The sequence below is a fragment of the Oreochromis aureus genome, linkage group 3 (genome assembly GCF_013358895.1).
Source record: "Oreochromis aureus strain Israel breed Guangdong linkage group 3, ZZ_aureus, whole genome shotgun sequence".
NCBI lineage: Eukaryota > Metazoa > Chordata > Actinopteri > Cichliformes > Cichlidae > Oreochromis > Oreochromis aureus.
The window spans coordinates 121,846,380-121,854,802 of NC_052944.1; positions in this window are offsets into that span (position 1 = coordinate 121,846,380).

Consider the following 8,423-nt stretch of genomic DNA (forward strand, 5'->3'; position numbering starts at 1 on the left):
ACATCAGGGTATTGTAACGCCCCTTCTTGCGTTTACAAGCACATAATTTGTATGTACAGAACATTCATGTATTTTAAGAATTAAATGCAAACACAGAAGTTCCTCCTTGTGGCATACTCTTCCGAATATGGTGATAATCTCAGGGCTTTGAGGTCACCATGGACTGGACATCCTTCTGTCACCTGTAACTAAGCAAACTCGAATACCACAAGAAGCTGAATACATTCAGGCCTTTGCTCAGCTACTATTTTACTGTAACAATATACTCAGCATATGAGTTTTGATATATATATTTAACTCAATCATTTTAAAGTAGTTATAACTGCACCTGTAATAAACATGTTAATATTTGATTATGATAACCCCTATAATATAAATTATAACATAATGCCAGCAGCTTCAATAAACACTTTGATGAAATGATAATTAATCAATCAATCAATCAATCAATCTTTATTTATAAAGCACTTTTCATACAAACTGTAGCACAAAGTGCTTTACATGGTTAAAAGCAGCCCACCCCACCCTCCCACTCATTCCCCGCACTGTCATTAACAGAAGCGGTCATGATACACACATCCCCCCCACCCCACCCCCCCACACACACATACACACACATACACACACACACACCTAAAGAGTAAAATTGGGCTGGGTACGTATTAGCCAAGTGAGGAATGCAATGATAAGATGATGGTTATGTAAAATAATCCCTGTAATTCCACACTATTTTAGGGGGATATCTGTGTGTGCAGGTGACTATTACTGTGCATAATTATTAGGCAACTTAACAAAAAACAAATATATACCCATTTCAATTATTTATTTTTACCAGTGAAACCAATATAACATCTCCACATTCACAAATATACATTTCTGACATTCAAAAACAAAACAAAAACAAATCAGCGACCAATATAGCCACCTTTCTTTGCAAGGACACTCAAAAGCCTGCCATCCATGGATTCTGTCAGTGTTTTGATCTGTTCACTATCAACATTAGTGCAGCAGCAACCACAGCCTCCCAGACACTGTTCAGAGAGGTGTACTGTTTTCCTCCTTGTAAATCTCACATTTGATGATGGACCACAGGTTCTCAATGGGGTTCAGATCAGGTGAACAAAGAGGCCATGTCATTAGTTTTTCTTCTTTTATACCCTTTCTTGCCATCCACGCTGTGGAGTACTTGGACGCGTGTGATGGAGCATTGTCCTGCATGAAAATCATGTTTTTCTTGAAGGATGCAGACTTCTTCCTGTACCACTGCTTGAAGAAGGTGTCTTCCAGAAACTGGCAGTAGGACTGGGAGTTGAGCTTGACTCCATCCTCAACCCGAAAAGGCCCCACAAGCTCATCTTTGATGATACCAGCCCAAACCAGTACTCCACCTCCACCTTGCTGGCATCTGAGTCGGACTGGAGCTCTGTGCCCTTTACCAATCCAGCCACGGGCCCATCCATCTGGCCCATCAAGACTCACTCTCATTTCATCAGTCCATTAAACCTTAGAAAAATCAGTCTTGAGATATTTCTTGGCCCAGACTTGACGTTTCAGCTTGTGTGTCTTGTTCAGTGGTGGTCGTCTTTCAGCCTTTCTTACCTTGGCCATGTCTCTGAGTATTGCACACCTTGTGCTTTTGGGCACTCAGTGATGTTGCAGCTCTGAAATATGGCCAAACTGGTGGCAAGTGGCATCTTGGCAGCTGCACGCTTGACTTTTCTCAGTTCATGGGCAGTTATTTTGCGCCTTGGTTTTCCACACGCTTCTTGCGACCCTGTTGACTATTTTGAATGAAACGCTTGATTGTTCGATGATCACGCTTCAGAAGCTTTGCAATTTTAAGACTGCTGCATCCCTCTGCAAGATATCTCACTATTTTTGACTTTTCTGAGCCTGTCAACTCCTTCTTTTGACCCATTTTGCCAAAGGAAAGGAAGTTGCTTAATAATTATGCACACCTGATATAGGGTGTTGATGTCATTAGACCACACCCCTTCTCATTACAGAGATGCACATCACCTAATATGCTTAATTGGTAGTAGGCTTTCGAGCCTATACAGCTTGGAGTAAGACAACATGCATGAAGAGGATGATGTGGACAAAATACTCATTTGCCTAATAATTCTGCACTCCCTGTATGTCTGGTTGGTTAGCCAACCATTATTTCACGGTAGTGGGAGCCTGCCCTTCGATGATGGTTGTGCTACTTGTTCCTCTTCTTTCTCTGGTTTCTGCTCCCTGAGGTATTCACTAAGTTAGATAGACAGACAGATAGACAGATAGATAGATAGATATCCAGGGTGGGCCATTTATATGGATACACCGTAATAAAATGGGAATTGTTGGTGATATTAAAGTCCTGTTTGTGGCACATTAGTATATGTGAGGGGGCAAACTCTTCAAGATGGGTGGTGACCATGGTGGCCATCTTGGATACAACTTTAGTTTTTTCAATAGGAAGAGGGCCATGTGACACATCAAACTTATTGGTAATGTCACAAGAAAAACAATGGTGTGCTTGGTTTCAACGTAACTTTATTCTTTCATGCGTTCGTATTAAAGCCTATTTAAAAGCACATGGAGTGGTTAATCACCGCTCCATCATAGACATCTTGCGGCCCTCCCAGTATACTTTCAGACTGTGTCGCCATCGGTGGATTCGCTATGCTGGCCAGCAAGCCTGCTTGGTCCTACCAGTTGAGTACCCACCTGTATGGAGCTGGAAGCGGGTCTCTGGAGGAGGTGTGGATCACAGCAATCTTCGCCGGCTGGGACGCGCTCCTAGCAGCGTTAATGTGGCTACGCTCCGAATGGCTCTGCTAAACACTAGGTCACTGGCGAACAAGTCCTTCGTTGTAAACGACTTTTTTCTCCCGTCAAGGCTGGACGTCCTGTTTCTAACGGAGACCTGGATTCGCCCCGGTGAGTCCTCTTCCTTTTCGGAACTTCTTCCCCTGGATTGTGCTTTCTTTAACTCTCCTAGGACCGTGGGCAGGGGTGGAGGGCTAGCCTCGGTTTTTAGAAGTAAATTCCGAGTGCGGCAACTGCCGCCCGCCTCGTATTCCAGCTTCGAAGTACAACTACTGGAGCTGTCCGGCTCTCCCCGGACCCTCTGTGCGGTGGTGTATCGACCTCCGAAGCGCAACAAGGATTTTATCCGTGAATTTGCTGATCTTTTAGGATTTACCTTTTTAAATTATGATCGTGTTCTCATCTGTGGTGATTTTAACATTCATATATGCTGTGAGGCGGACTTATTGGCTAAGGACTTTCTTGCCCTTATTGACTCTTTTAATATCACTCAGTGGGTGAGAAAATCAACCCACATTAAAGGGCATATGCTGGACTTGGTATTGTCGTATGGACTGGATATTTGCATCACGGACATTAATGATGCTGGGATTTCGGACCATTTCCCAGTTATGTTTGATGTTCAGTTATGCAATATGGAACTGAACTCTGAGGGTCCACTGAGCCTATCGCGCCTGATTAATTCTGAGGCTGTTGCCCTTTTCTCTGCGGCCTTTGCTAACTCTGCCTGTTACGATGACATCAGTAATGCACCTCTTTCGGTTGATGGCATAGTTAACTCTTTTATTTCTACATGCTCTTCTATTTTGGACACTGTGGCTCCAGTAAAGACTAAACGCCGTAAAACCTCTCGCCAACCCTGGCTAAATGAATCCACCCTTGCTCTTATGCGTGAATGTCGTCGAGCTGAGAGGAGATGGAAAAAAGATCAACTTCAGGTGTCCCTTGACATCTTGCATATGAGCCGGTCTAAATTTCAGAAGGCTGCCAAAATGGCAAAAACTTCTTTTTTGTTGAACATTATTGCAACTAATAGTCACAATCCTCGAGTTCTGTTTAAAATCTTTAACTCAGTGGTTAATCCCTGCTCTGATGTTTCGATGGGTGCCTCTCCGGCCCTCTGTGAAAAATTTCTAAATTATTTTATAGATAAAATCTCAGTGTTAAGGGCCCCACATTCTCTGGTAGTAAATCAAGCCCCAGTTTCCGAATGTTCAACGGTCTTTCAACAGTTTGAACCTGTGTCATTCTCGACCTTAAAGGAAATAATTAATAACCAGAGAAGCTCAAATTCTCTGCATGACATTATTCCTTCTCGTATCATTAAGGATGCATTGAATACAATCGGGTCCTGTATCTTATTTTTAATGAACTCATCACTGTTATCTGGCTGTGTTCCGACTGTCTTTAAACATGCAGTCGTGCAACCTGTTATCAAGAAAAGCAGCCTTGATCGTAACACTCTAGCAAATTACAGGCCAATTTCTAAACTCCCTTTCATGTCAAAAATTTTAGAGAAAATAGTGCTTCAGCAACTACAGACCCACTTAGAGATAAACGGTATAAGTGATAAATTCCAGTCTGGATTTAGACCGCGTCACAGCACCGAAACTGCCCTACTAAGAGTTTTCAATGACCTTCTTCTAATCGCTGACTCTGGGCGCTCTGCGGTCTTGGTTCTATTGGATTTGACTTCAGCCTTTGACACGGTTGACCATGATATCCTTTTGGCAAGGTTGGAACAAGTAGTAGGCCTTAAAGGAAATGTTCTATCATGGTTTAAATCATATTTCTCTGAGAGGTCGTTCTCTGTTATGATAGGAAAATATTCCTCTTCTTCTGCCCCTTTTTGCTGTGGTGTGCCCCAGGGCTCGGTATTGGGTCCTGTGTTGTTTTCTCTGTACATGCTGCCCTTGGGCTCCATCTTTGAAAAACATAATGTCTCTTTTCACTGCTATGCTGATGATATTCAAATCTACCTCCACCTGACTGGGGATGTTTCATCTTCACTACATCCTCTGTTTGATTGTCTGAGGATGTTAAAGACTGGTTATCACGTAACTTTCTCACTTTAAACGAAAAAGAAGACAGAAATTATCGTTTTTGATAGAAATATGCCTCTGGGACAACTGACTGGCACACTCGGGCCTGTTGCTAACCACCTCACTGATGCTGCTAGGAATCTTGGAGTTTTCATGGATAGTTCCTTCAAACTAGATAAACAGGTTTCTTCTGTGGTAAAAACAGCTTTCACCAACTACGCCTAATTTCTAAGGCTAAATCGTATATACCACGCAAAGATCTGGAGAAACTCATTCATGCTTTCATAACTTCTAGACTGGATTATTGTAATTCTCTTTACTTGGGCCTACAATCTTCTCTTCTTCAGCGATTGCAGCTGGTCCAAAATGCCGCAGCACGCCTCTTGACCGGCACTAAAAAGTATGATTCTATCACCCTGTTCTGGCCAACTTACATTGGCTTCCTATTAAATATCGAATTGATTTTAAAATTTTATTGTTTACCTATAAAATCCTAAACAATATGGCACCTGACTACCTAGCTGATCTCCTCTGTCTGTACAGCCCTAAGAAAGCACTGAGATCATCGGGCCAACTGCTCTTAGTGCAACCTAGGTCTTGGCTGAAGACCAGAGGAGACCGGGCCTTTGCTGTTGCCGCACCCAGGTTATGGAATACTCTTCCTCTCTTCATATTCGCATCAGATTCCATTCAGTCTTTTAAATCACGTCTAAAAACGTATTTGTTTAACCTGGCATTCAAGGCTAATTAGAGTAATTTACATCTGGCTTTGCATTTAGATTATGTAATTATTTTATATTCTATTTAATTTATTTATATTTGTAATTTATATTTTACACTGTGATTTTATCTGTATCATGATTTTACTGGAAAGCACTTTGGTGTACTTCGGTCTTTAAAATGTGCTATATAAATAAATTTGATTTGATTTGATTTGATCATGGGAATCCCCAGCAGCCTACGTCCATTGCAGCATAACTAAGGGAGGATTCAGGGTCACCTGGTCCGGCCCTAACCATATGCTTTAGCAAAAAGGAAAGTTTTAAGCCTAATCTTAAAAGTAGAGATAGTGTCTGTCTCCTGAATCCAAACTGGAAGCTGGTTCCACAGAAGAGGGGCCTGAAAACTGAAGGCTCTGCCTCCCATTCTACTTTTAAATACTCTAGGAACAACAAGTAGGCTTGCAGAGCGAGAGCGAAGTGCTCTAATAGGGTGATATGGTACTACAAGGTCATTAAGATAAGATGTGTGAGATTAAAGAAGCTACTGTTCATAACTATCATCATTACCATTGCATTAATAATATAATCTACAACATTGATATTGCATTCAGATGTTTAAACATATCGGCACCCAATTAGCCTTTATTACAGGTGCAGTTATAACCACTTTAAACTGTTGAGTTTAAATTTATAATCTTAAATGCTTATATCATCCTTTTATCATGGGGACAAAAGAATCGGGGTTGTTAGATGGGGCCTGATTATTTAAGACCTTGTATGTGAGGAGCAGGATTTTGAATTCAATTCTGGATTTAACAGGAAGCCAATGAAGGGAAGCCAAAACAGGAGAAATATGCTCTCTCTTTCTAGTCCCTGTCAGGACTCTTGCTGGAGCATTTTGGATTAGCTGAAGACTTTTCAGAGAGTTTTTAGGACATCCTGATAATAATAAATTACAGTAGTCCAGCCTGGAAGTAATGAAGGCATGAACTAGTTTTTCAGCGTCACTCTGAGACAGGATATTTCTAATTGTAGAGATGTTGCGCAAATGGAAGAAAGCAGTCTTACATATTTGTTTAATATGTGCGTTGAAGGACATGTCCTGGTCAAAAATGACTCCAAGGTTCCGCTTTATTTGTGGATTGAAGTTGCAACACTGAGAGTGGATCACATGATGTTTAGGGTGTGTCATGTGACATGTTCAGTATTGTCACACATGTCTAGATTGTCACTGATATCATAACTGCTCAAACACTGATGATTATATTTGAAGAATTATTACTGATGGCAGCAAAGTTTGAATGGAGCTCTCTGTCTGTGCTGATTTGTCGCCCTCTGGAGGTCAAAACACAAACTGCATGATGTCACTGTAACCACCACAGTGACAGGAAGTGTTTTTAACTGACTGAAACACTGAAATGATGCTGACGGCTGTCGTTAGGCTCACTGATAGCAGTGCTGATGTGTTCATCATCTGGCTCAGGTCAGACTCCTTCATCCTTCTCCAGCGTGAGGCCGCCCTCAGACCCACAGGAGCTCTGACCATTGACCTCCTGTACACAGCTCATTCTCTAAACTCCATTTATAATGCAAATATATTTCAGATTTCTGAGCTCTGCTTTGAATCTGTGCCAGTATTCGCTGAATCAAAAAATTCTTATAAGACTCGACAAGAAATAATCCTGACTGACTTTATTTAAGACTCAGAACATGAGACAAAGTTCAGCCAGCAGCACTGAGACCTGATTCTGAACCCTGAAGCCCTGCAACTCATTTCATCGCCACCTGAAAACAAAATCCTAAATTTGTGAGCCGGTGTGAGAAAATCCAACGACACAAACTGGGAATCCAGGCTGTGCACAAAAACAGCCATACAAGGACACATTTAAGGACAAGAGGACTTTCCAGCATCACGTCTGTTAGCTGGGCTCCTTAAATGGAATGATCGACGTGGATCTGTCTCAGCAAGTAGCTTCTTCCTCTATGGATGTCCACAAGCATCAATCTGCTTTAGCCTAAGAGACCCAGCAGAAGGTGGAGGAGGAGGAGGATGGATCAGTGTCTGACGCACTGTAATATCGAATCCCAAGAGGACACAAAGCAAAAGAAAATCAAGCGCTCCCTAAAAGCAGCATCTGATCACAAGCCTGCACGGGCCAATCACAGCTGGAAGTTTCCTGGATGTGATCTGGATGAGCAGCACTACGTCAGATGGGCAGAAAGTACAAGAGCAGTAAAAAATTAAGAGAAAAAAGACAAAAACACTAGAATAGACAAACAGAATGACATAATATAATAGTAGAATAAAATACTTTGTTACATAGGGGAAAAATTGTACTTGGTGTCATTGAACATCAAGGAGACAGGACGAGATTTACGATTGTGTGTGTTTGTCTGCACATGTGGGGTCCTCTGCAGAGACCATGTTTTGGAGTCTGACAGCAGTAGGGAGGAAAGACCTGCGAAACCTCTCGGTCACGCTGCATAAACCTGATCAAACAGTTCTATTAGTGGGTCTGTGTGATCAGCATCAGTGGGTTAAGGTGAGGCCTTGACTAGTAGAACGTCATGTTGGTGTCTGACAACACATGAGCCAACATCAGACTCCGAGCGCTACGATGCTAAAGACCAGAAGATCCAGTGTGACATCATCGTTACCTGGCAACAGCAGCCCTCATCTGACTTTATTGGAGGATATTTACACCAGCAACACTGTTTAGTTTGATATGACGGATTAACAACATGCTGTGATATCCAGTTCATCTGTAACAGATACTGGATCTAATCAGTCAGCAGATATTTGATCACCTTATTTATAACTATACTAGAAACAAACACAACTGTGTTG